The following is a 12074-nucleotide window of genomic DNA, read 5'->3' as shown; positions in this document are numbered from 1 at the left end:
CTCCATCATACAGAGGAATAGGAGGATATTTGGTAGATGGTACACGGATAATCTGGGGTTATTCTTCAAGTTTTAATGTGAAAATCTCCCTATGCAGCCCTCGTCCCTTTTAAAGAAACTCCACAGGGAGGTAATGACATAGTCAGTGGTGTTAAATCTCATATCTCCTCTTGTTCACTGGCTGGGCTCGCCGTGTTCTCTTAGCCTGAATAGGAGCTGTCATGCGAATTCAGATGCGCATGTATCAGCAGAATGGGTAGGGAGAGAGGAGTGGAAGATAGTGATTTGGCCACCCAAGCAAATTGGCTCAGGTTTTCAGAGGGCATGTAGCTTCCTGTAGCTTACCTAACCTGAAGGAACCGGGCTCTTCTGCCTGTCTGCTTACTCTGCAATTATTAGTAAATGCGTTCGCTCCTGCACATTTGTTTGTGTGTGTCTCTCTCTTATATGTGGTTAGACGATTTCCAACATTCCAACAAGGTCCCCACAAACAATAACCAAGAACAATGAGAGGTAGGGAAGGAGAGAGGGAGGGAAGGAGAGAGGGAGGGAAGGAAGGAGAGAGAGGGAGGGAAAGTGAGAGAGAGGGAGGGAAGGAGAGAAGGAGGGAAAGAGAGAGGGACTACATGGAAAGGAAAAATGAGAGCAGGGTGCGGGGCCCAGCCTTCTCCCTGCTGTATGAACGAGAGCAGCAGGGGCAGCTGGCTCAGACAAAAATGTGGGGTAGGAGGGCCTCAGTGCACTGGTGTGAAACTAGAAACCTCTGAGCAATCACACCTGATACCTGCCTCACCCTCCTTGCCCCACCTCCCGGCCTTGACACACCCTCCCTGAAAGCAAAGATTAGGAATACTGGGGCAGAACTTTCCTACTCTATTTACATCTCTTTTTCCTCATTTTAGTTTCTCTTCCTCCATCTCTCCCCCACCCTTTACTTTCACATTTCCGCACTGCTCTCTTTGTAGGAGTGACGGTGTCATTGTTTAGTCTAATTGGCAGTGTCTGGTCATAAAGGTGACAATGTTAATTGTATTTTATTTTATTTGATCATTTAAAATAAATCCAAATGTTGCAGCAGGTGGGTCGTTTCATGTAACCAGTCCCTTTTGAAGCAGAAATTGTGCACCAATATTGAATTTTAAAAGCATTTAAATTTAGTTAAATTAAGTGCCCTTTAATATAGACCACATGGAGAATTCAAGATTACATTTTTATATGACTAAATACTTGCAAAAGTGCAGGTCAACTTTCATTTTAATATGGTGGAACTATTCCTTTTTCATTTTTATCTAAAGAAGTGATGATCATCTAATAGTAAAATCATCGTGTACAAGCAGGTGAGCTGGTTCTACTCTTTTTGGCCATTTTCTGGTGTTTTGTGGTGGAGAACTGAGTGGGTTGATCACAACACATAAAACCCTGTTATCCATACAGTGTCTTCAGAAAGTATTCACACCCCTTTACTTTTTCCACATTTTGTTTTGTTACAGCCTGAATTTAAATTTGTTTGAATTTAGATTTTTTTGACTGGCCTACCCACAATGCCCCATAATGTCAAACTGGAATTATGTTTTTAGAAATGTTTACAAATTAATACAAAATGTAAAGCTGAAATGTCTTGAGTCAATAAGTATTCAACCCCTTTTTTATGGCAAGCCTAAATAAGTTCAGGAGTAAAAATGTGCTTAACAAGTCGCATGATAAGTTGTATGGACTCACTCTGTGCTCAATAACAGTGTAGAACATGATTTTTGAACAACTACCTCATCTCTGTACCCCACACATAGAATTATCTGAAAGGTCCCTCAGTCGAGCAGTGGATTTCAAGCACAGATTCAACCACAAAGACCAAAGAGGTTTTCCAATGCCTCGCAAAGAAGGGCACCTATTGGTATATGGGTAAAAAAAAGCAGATATTGAATATCCCTTTGAGAACGATGAAGTTATTAATTACATTTTGGATGGTGTATCAATCCACCCATTCACTAGAAAGATGGCGTCCTTCCTAACTTAGTTGCCGGAGAGGAGGGAAACTGCTCAGGTATTTTACCATGAGGCCAATGGTGACTTTAAAACAGTTACAGAGTTTAATGGCTGTGATAGGAGAAAACTGAGGATGGATCAACAACATTATAGGTACTCCACAATACTAACCTAATTGACAGAGTGAAAAGAAGGAAGCCTGTACAGAATACAAATATTTGAAATTTGCATCCTGTTTGCAACAAGGCACTAAAGTAATGCAGAAAAAAAAATGGCTAAGAAATTTACTTTATGTCCTGAGTACAAATTAATACATGTTTGGGGCAAATCCAACACACACATCGCTGAGTACCAGTCTTCATATTTTCAAGCATGGTTGTGGCTGCATCATGTTATAGGTATGCTTGTCATCGGCAATGATTAGGATGGCGGGTTTTTTGTTGATGAAAAGACACAGAATACAGCTAAGCACAGGTAAAATCCTAGAGGAAAACCTGGTTCAGTCTGCTTTCAACCAGACACCAGGAAATTAATTAATGTTTCAGAAGGACAATAATCTAAAACACTAGGCCAAATCTACACCAGAGTTACCAAGAAGACAGTGAATGTTCCTGAGTGGTCGAGTTACAGTTTTGACCGAAATCTGCTTGAAAATCTATGCCAAGACCTGAAAATGGTTGTTTAACAATGATGAGCAACCAGATTTGACAGAGCTTGAACAATTTTGAAAGGAATAATGGCTCTTAGAGAATAAGGTTCTAAGAGACTTGTATTGGGGATGTTGAATACTTATCTAATCAAGATATATTCGTTTTTATTTGTTTACTATTTTTACAAATGTTTTAAAAAAAATCCACTTTGACCATAAAGATGGCAGCCGACTTTGAACCTCCATTTTTTTCACCTTTATTTAACCAGGTAGGCAAGTTGAGAACAAGTTCTCATTTACAATTGCAACCTGGCCAAGATAAAGCAAAGCAGTTCGACAACATACAAAAACACAGAGTTACACATGGAGTAAAACAACATACAATCAATGATACAGTAGACAAAAATAAGACTATATTAAAGGGAGGTAAAGGCAAAAAAAGGCCATGGTGGCAAAGTAAATAAAGTATAGCAAGTAAAACACTGGAATAGTATAATTATAATTTGAAGAAAGTTCAAAGTTAAAATATAAATAATATGGTGCAAAGGAGCAAAAAATAATAAATAAAATAAATAAATACAGAAGGGGAAGAGGTAGTAGTTTGGGCTAAATTATAGATGGCTAATGTACAGGTGCAGTGATCTGGGAGCTGCTCTGATGGTGCTTAAAGCTAGTGAGGGAGATAAGTGTTTCCAGTTTCAGAGATTTTTGTAGTTCATTCCAGTCATTGGCAGCAGAGAACTGGAAGGAGAGACGACCAAAGGAAGAGTTGGCTTTAGGGGTGACCAGAGAGATATACCTGCTGGAGCACGTGCTACAGGTGGGTGCTGATATGGTGACCAGTGAGCGGAGATAAGGGGGGACTTTACCTAAAAGGGTCTTGTAGATGACCTGGAGCCAATGTGTTTGGCGACGATTATGAAGCGAAGGCCAGCCAACGAGAGCGTACAGGTTGCAATGGTGGGAAGTCTATGGGGCTTTGGTGACAAAACGGATGGCACTGTGATAGACTGCATCCAGCTTGTTGAGTAGGGTATTGGAGGCTATTTTGTAAATGACATCGCCGAAGTCGAGGATTGGTAGGATGGTCAGTTTTACGAGGGTATGTTTGGCAGCATGAGTGAAGGATGCTTTGTTGCGAAATAGGAAGCCAATTCTAGATTTAACTTTGGATTGGAGATGATTGATGTGAGTCTGGAAGGAGAGTTTACAGTCTAACCAGACACCTAGGTATTTGTAGTTGTCCACAAATTCTAAGTCAGAACCGTCCAGAGAAGTGATGCTGGGCAGGCGGGCAGGTGCAGGCAGCGATCGGTTGAAGAGCATGCATTTAGTTTTACTTGTATTTAGGAGCAGTTGGAGACCACGGAAGGAGAGTTGTATGGCATTGAAGCTCGTCTGGAGGGTTGTTAACACAGTGTCCAAAGAAGGGCCAGAAGTATACAGAATGGTGTCATCTGCGTAGAGGTGGATCAGAGATTCACCAGCAGCAAGAGCAACATCATTGATGTATACAGAGAAAAGAGTTGGCCCAAGAATTGAACCCTGTGGTACCCCCATAGAGACTGCCAGAGGTCCGGACAGCAGGCCCTCCGATTTGACACACTGAACTCTATCAGAGAAGTAGTTGGTGAACCAGGCGACGCAATCGTTTGAGAAACCAAGGCTACTGAGTCTGCCGATGAGGGTGTGGTGATTAACAGAGTCAAAAGCTTTGGCCAGGTCAATGAATACGGCAGCACAGTATTGTTTCTTATCGATGGCGGTTACGATGTCGTTTAGGACCTTGAGCGTGGCTGAGGTGCACCCATGACCAGCTCTGAAACCAGATTGCATAGCGGAGAGGGTGCGGTGGGATTCGAAATGGTCGGTAATCTGTTTGTTGACTTGGCTTTCGAAGACCTTAGAAAGGCAGGGTAGGATGGATATAGGTCTGTAGCAATTTGGGTCAAGAGTGTCACCTCCTTTGAAGAGGGGGATGACAGCAGCTGCTTTCCAATCTATGGGAATCTCAGACGACACAAAAGAGAGGTTGAACAGGCTAGTAATAGGGGTTGCAATAATTTCAGCAGATCATTTTAGGAAGAAAGGGTCCAGATTGTCAAGCCCAGCTGATTTGTAGGGGTCCAGATTTTGCAGCTCTTTCAGAACATCAGCTGAATGGATTTGGGAGAAGGAGAAATGGGGGAGGCTGGGCGAGTAGCTGTGGGGGGTGCAGTGCTGTTGAATGCAGTAGGGGTAGTTAGGTGGAAAGCATGGCCAGCCGTAGAAAAATGCTTATTGAAATTCTCAAGTATAGTGGGCTTATCGGTGGTGACAGAGTTTCCTATCCTCAGTGCAGTGGGCAGTTGGGAGGAGGTGTTCTTATTCTCCATGGACTTTACAGTGTCCCAGAACTTTTTAGAGTTTGAGTTGCAGGAAGCAAATTTCTGTTTGAAAAAGCTAGCCTTGGCGTTTCTAACTGCCTGTGTATATTGGTTTCTAACTTCTCTGAAAAGTTGCATATCGCGGGGGCAGTTCGATGCTAATGCAGAACGCCACAGGATATTTTTGTGTTGGTTAAGGGCAGTCAGGTCTGGGGAGAACCAAGGGCTGTATCTGTTCCTGGTTCTAAATTTCTTGAAAGGGGCATGCTTATTTAAGATGGTGAGGAAGGCATTTAAAAAAAATAACCAGGCATCCTCTACTGACGGGATGAGGTCAATATCTTTCCAGGATACCAGGGCCAGGTTGATTAAAAAGGCTTGCTCGTTGAAATGTCAGGTGCCTTTCTGACAAACCGCATGAATTATGCTTCAGGAACTCTTGATTAAACTAATGATAATCAGAGTCAGGTTTTGTTTTCACTCAGTGGTTGTGATTGGTCGTTGGATTGATAAAGATAATAATTCGGAGAGTGATGTGTGGGCGTTGTTGACGTCATTCGTTGCTCATATTTGTTCTGTTGGTTTTTTATTTACCTACATCTCCTAACTTGTTCAGCCTACCCAGTGTGCCCATGTGATATGCATGCTCTGTTTGTCCGATGAGAGAGTGAATGTATCTGACATCCGATCCTGGCCTCCATTGTGGGGAGGTTTTTGTTTATGATTGGTTAGTGCTTCTCTGCTCATGTCCAATCTCTGTGCTGGTCCTAGGAGTATTTCATAACCGAGAGTTCACACTTTTGCTCTCGACTCCGGTTGCGGTTGAGATACATTTAGATATTTGTGTTTTTCTCCCCCAAAGCCAAGCAGGGTCCATATCAATAGGCCCAGTCACTCAGGGAAGGCCAGAGTTGGATGTTTACGCTGGGATAGAAAGTACATCATGTATGCTTTCCTCAGACTTTCAATAACACAACACAGCTAAATAGCTGCTTAGTGCCTAGCTACCTACACACATACTTGTGTTTCTGTATCTACTGTCATACTGCATACAGGTGTGTGAGAGCAAAGTGAGGGCAGTTTTTATTTCCATTATGAGTGTTTGCGCATATGGATGTTTGGACTGAAAGGGTGTCAGAGGAGTGGCCCAGTGTTCAGTCTTTTCAAAGCCCATGGTCCCAGATCCACCCTCCATGAGTCATACTGTACTCATAGCCTACATTACTTTGGTCTTGTTCAAATTATACTTACTTTGTATTGATCTGTGTAATAGGTGCAAGTGGTGGTGAATGTGTGGGTCTTTTCTATTTTGCCCCATTTGTTAAGTCTATTCTCAACAACCGTGTACCATTCTTTTCCTCTACAGAGATGACCTGAATCTCCTGAAAAAGTTTCCTGATTCCAAGGCAGCTCCAGTTACGGTAACCCCAGCAATGGCTGCCCCCAGTTCAATGGCCACCCCAGCACTTGCCCAACTCCCCCCATGCAGCAGGCCCATGTACCCCCCTCAATCCATACCTGGCAAGCCTGGAACACCGGTAAGTACACACACACAGCAAACTGCCCTAGTACTAAACACTCACATTTCTAAATCGAGATCTACACAAAGTGCTCTTGGGGCTAGGGCTTGATTTGGGATGGGCAAAAGTCTTCTAAGAAAGTGCATGACTGCCGTGCACCTGAACTCAGTGGAAAACATCATGATGTTAGACGAGCGTGTTAAGGCCAGGGTTAGCTCTTCAAGACTCACTGGTTTGCGAGTAGTTAAAGGGTGACAGGGACCACCTCAAGGTTAGTATGACTCACTATGGGCTCCTACCCTCCTTACCCTATACACACACTCTACCTTGCCTTCTCTCAGTGCTGCAATTCACTGAAGATAATCGGCATTACCCACAATTTATCAAGATCTATGATTGGTTGAATTGAGGGCACGTTATCACAGATTCACATAGAAGGTTCACGTTGATTGATTGACTTCTGACTTCACATGACTCACTTGCCTGTAAGTGTTGGAGCCTCTTTCTAGCCTTATGTAACATTTGTATAATGTCCTGTGGGGGAGGAACAGCATATTGCAGTAAATAAGTCCCTCAATCAGAAAGCCAAGGTTATGCAAATATTTTCCACATGCCTATCGGTATTTAAATGGTGTGATTTGTGGCTTTCATGTCCTTAATTTCTTCCTGTTTATTCCTATTGTGTCACCTCTTCCCATATACTGGTAGTAATAAGCATGTTATAGCCAATCAGTGAGATTTGTGAGTAGACAGTTATTTTGTATTCAAGCAGGGTTTGGAAGAAATACTAGGGAATTAACCAAAACGCAAACAACTAGGCTTCAGATACAAACAAACATTGTATTACCATTCTGCTCCAGAGTGTATGAATAATTGGTCATAGAAGACATTAGCAGTGTCTTAATAGTTCCCCTGAGTCCCCCTAAGCCATATGTGTTCTGATAGGTTTACTATGGAACAGATCCTTATCGTTGTTTGCACAAAGGAGAGTTCACTCACAGCCCCTATGATGCCATGCAAAGTGAGCATGAACGCCTATCGCCTTACTCTTCACGCACAGAGAGAGACCTAGCCATCCGATAGACCGACAGACAGAGACCTGGGGCTTTTGGCTGTGCACGGGGTATCCATACCGAATCGTCTGGTCAGTGTAGACAGTGTAGAGAGCTGAAGACATGGACCTCTGACCGTGTCCTGACCAACTCCTCTAACCTCACTGTAATTTGGAATGTGTGCTGTTGACAGCGTTTTCTATGTTCTGGCACCAAGGTCACAGTGTTAACAGGACACCATGTAAAAATGTATTTATTGACTGACTGATTGATTGATAAAGCCCTTTGGTTTGAGACGTGTACGACGTCTGTAAGCCGTGCATAACATTGGTGTTGATAGCCCTCCCTCCCTCTCGGCTTAATGAGGGAGTAACCGTATGTAGACGAGAGCACCCGAAACCTCCGATACAGGCGACTGTCTCAACATGTCTGTTAAAAATATAGAGAAACAGATAAAGAGACGATCGGCTTTGGTCTCCTCAGGTTTATCTCGCTCTCTCTGTGAAAGTGCCCTTGCTGCTCAGTGACTGCTGGGACTCCAAATGAGACATCAGTATCACTTCGGTTTCCTTTGACAGATGGCGGGTGAGGAGGCAGAAGGGAGGCAGAGAGGCTCCTGTGTCTCTTGATAAGTTACGCTAGTTGTGTCAGGACGCTGTACGTCGCTCAGAGTGAAAAAGCCCACCTCCAGTGTTAAGATAACACTTTAACCTATTTTTAAGTAGTATGGTGATGGGGGAATTTGTTTTCAATAATCTGATGATGTGAGGGAATAGAATACTGTGGTATGATGACTCACACGCACATAGGTTTCTCTGGCCTCTCAGTCTATAACTGCCAAACAACGGCACCTTGACTTTTGCTTTAGTTTTGTTATTTAACATACAGTTGAAGTCGGAAGTTTACATACACTTAGGTTGGAGTCATTAAAACTCGTTTTTCAACAACTCCACAAAAGTCTTGTTAACAAACTATAGTTTTGGCAAGTCGGTTAGGACATCTATTGTGTGCACGACTGTCACGACTTCTGCTGAAATTGGTCCCTCTCCTTGTTCGGGTGGCGTTCGGCGGTCGACGTCACCGGTCTTCTAGCCATCGCCACTCCACCTTTCATTTTCCCTTTGTTTTGTCTTGTATTCCTGCACACCTGGTTTACATCTCATCATCATTACTATGTGTATTTAGCCCTCTGTTCCCTCCATGTCTGTGTGGGGTATTGTTTGTTGTCAAGGGTGGCACGCTTCCGGCTGGTTTGCGCCGGGTTTTGTTTTATACCCGAGCTTTGTGGCAGCCGGTACTTTGTACTTGGGTTTTGTACTTTGTGCTGCCTCAATTGTTCTTTGGGCATTTGTTTTGTGACGTGGTTGCGTTCTGTTCATAGGATTGCCTAAGTAAAGTGCTTTGTCCACTCATCTCTGCTCTCCTGCGCCTGACTTCCATGCACCAGCTACACCCACCATTGACAATGTCAAAAGTAATTTTTCCAACAATTGTTTACAGAGAGATTATTTCACTTAAGTATAAACACCATGGGACCACGCAGCCGTCATACCGCTCATGCGTGCTGTCTCCGAGAGATGAACGTACTTTGGTGCGAAAAGTGCAAATCAATCCCAGAACAACAGCAAAGGACCTTGTGAAGATGCTGGAGGAAACAGGTACAAAAGTATCTATATCCACAGTAGAACGAGTCTTATATCGACATAACTTGAGATGCCGCTCAGCAAGGAAGAAGCCACTGCTCCAAAACCTCCACATGCACATGGGGAAAAAGATCGTACATTTTGGAGAAATGTCCTCCGATCAGATGAAACAAAAATAGAACTGTTTGGCCATAATGACCATCGTTATGTTTGGAGAAAGAAGGGAAGAAGGGAAGAACAAGCCGAAGAACACCAATTGAACTGTGAAGCACGGGGGTGGCAGCATCATGTTGTGGGGGTGCTTTGCTGCAGAAGAGACTGGTGCACTTCACAAAATAGATGGCATCACGAGGAAGGAAAATTATGTGCATTTATTGAAGCAACATTTCAAGACATCAGTCAGGAAGTTTTTATTTTATTTTTATTTCACCTTTATTTAACCAGGTAGGCTAGTTGAGAACAAGTTCTCATTTACAACTGCGACCTGGCCAAGATAAAGCAAAGCAGTGTGACACAGACAACATCACAGAGTTACACATGGAGTATACAATAAACAAGCCAATAACACAATAAACAAGTCAATGACACAGTAGCAAAAAAAGAAAGTCTATATACAGTGTATGCAAATGGGATGAGGAGGTAGGCAATAAATAGGCCGTAGGAGCAAATAATTACAATTTAGCAGATTAATTAACACTGGAGTGATAAATGAGCATATGATGATGTGCAAGTAGAAATACTGGTGTGCAAAAGAGCAGAAAAGTAAATAAAATAAAAACAGTATGGGAATGAGGTAAGTAGATTGGGTGGGCAATTTACAGATAGACTATGTACAGCTGCAGCGATCGGTTAGCAGCTCAGGTAGCTGATGTTTAAAGTTGGTGAGGGAAGTAAAAGTCTCCAGCTGCAGCAATTTTTGCAATACGTTCCAGTCACTGGCAGCAGAGAACTGGAAGGAAAGGCGGCCAAATGAGGTGTTGGCTTTGGGGATGACCAGTGAGATATACCTGCTGGAATGTGTGCAACGGGCGGGTGTTGTTATCGTGACCAGTGAACTGAGATAAGGCGGAGCTTTACCTAGCATAGACTTATAGATGACCTGGAGCCAGTGGGTCTGGCGACGAATATGTAGCGAGGGCCAGCCGACTAGAGCATACAGGTCGCAGTGGTGGGTGGTATAAGGTGATTTGGTGACAAAACAGATGGTACTGTGATAGACTGCATCCCGTTTGCTGAGTAGAGTAATGGAAGCTATTTTGTAGATGACATCACCAAAGTCGAGGATCAGTAGGATAGTCAGTTTTACTTGGGTAAGTTCGGCGGCGTGAGTGAAGGAGGCTTTGTTGCGAAATAGAAATCCGATTCTAGATTTTATTTTGGATTGGAGATGTTTATTATGAGTCTTGAAGGAGAGTTTACAGTCTAACCAGACACCTAGGTATTTATAGTTGTCCACATATTCTAGGTCGGAACCGTTCTGGGTGGTGATGCTAGCCGGGCGGGCAGGTGAGGGCAGCGAACGATTGAAAAGCATACATTCGATTTTACTAGCGTTTAAGAGCAGTTGGAGGCCACGGAAGGAGTGTTGTATGGCATTGAAGCTCATTTGGAGGTTTGTTAGCACAGTGTCCAAGGAAGGGCCAGAAGTATACAGAATGGTGTCATCTGCGTAGAGGTGGATCAGGGAATCGCCTGCAGCAAGAGCGACATCATTGATATATACAGAGAAAAGAGTCGGACCGAGAATTGAACCCTGTGGTACCCCGATAGAGACTGCCAGAGGTTCGGACAACATGTCCTCCGATTTGACACATTGAACTCTGTCTGCAAAGTAGTTGGTGAACCAGGCGAGGCAGTCATTAGCAAAAACCAAGGCTATTGAGTCTGCCGATAAGAATACGGTGATTGACAGAGTTGACAGCCTTGGTCAGGTCGATGAAGATGCCTGCACAGTACTGTCTTTATCGATGGCGGTTATGATATCATTTAGTACCTTGGGCGTGGCTGAGCTGCACCCATGACCGGCACGGAAACCGGATTGTACAGCGGAGAAGGTACTCAGTGATCTGTTTATTAACTTGGCTTTCAAAGACTTTAGATAGGCAGGGCAGGATGGAAATAGGTCTGTAACAGTTTGGGTCTAGGGTGTCACCCCCTTTGAAGAGGGGGATGACCGCGGCAGATTTCCAATCTTTAGGGATCTCGGACGATACGAAAGAGAGGTTGAATAGGCTTGTAATAGGGGTTGCAACAATGGTGGCGGATAATTTTAGAAAGGGAGGGTTCAGATTGTCTAGCGCAGCTGATTTGTACGGGTCCAGGTTTTGCAGCTCTTTCAGAAAATCTGCTATCTGGATTTGGGTGAAGGAGAAGCTGCGGAGGCTTGGGCGAGTAGCTGCGGGGGGGGGGGGGCGGAGCTGTTGGCTGGTGTTGGAGTAGCCAGGAGGAAGGCATGTCCAGCCGTTGAGAAATGCTTATTGAAATGTTCGATTATCATGGATTTATCGGTGGTGACCGTGTTACCTAGCCTCAGTGCAGTGGGCAGCTGGGAGGAGGTGCTCTTGTTCTCCACGGACTTTACAGTGTCTCAAATCCTTTTGGAGTTAGAGCTACAGGATGCAAATTTCTGCTTGAAAAAGCTAGCCTTTGCTTTCCTGACTGACTGTGTGTATTGGTTCCTGACTTCCCTGAACAGTTGCATATCGCGGGGACTTTTCGATGCTATTGCAGTCCACCACAGGATGTTTTTGTGCTGGTCAAGGGCAATCAGGTCTGGAGTGAACCAAGGGCTATATCTGTTCTTAGTTCTGCATTTTTGGAACGGGGCATGCTTATCTAATTACTTTTATAGAATGACCAGG

General features: G+C 43.8%; 1 pseudogene; it reads left to right on the top strand.

The window, feature by feature from the left end:
• Positions 1-12074, top strand: part of LOC115197797 (pyruvate dehydrogenase protein X component, mitochondrial-like) — a 79760-nt pseudogene that overhangs the window by 46341 nt on the left and 21345 nt on the right.

This window comes from Salmo trutta, chromosome 7 (assembly GCF_901001165.1).
Source record: "Salmo trutta chromosome 7, fSalTru1.1, whole genome shotgun sequence".
Classification (NCBI taxonomy): Eukaryota; Metazoa; Chordata; class Actinopteri; order Salmoniformes; family Salmonidae; genus Salmo; species Salmo trutta.
Note: the sequence above shows the minus strand (reverse complement) of the source record. Positions and strands in the feature narration are given on the sequence as shown.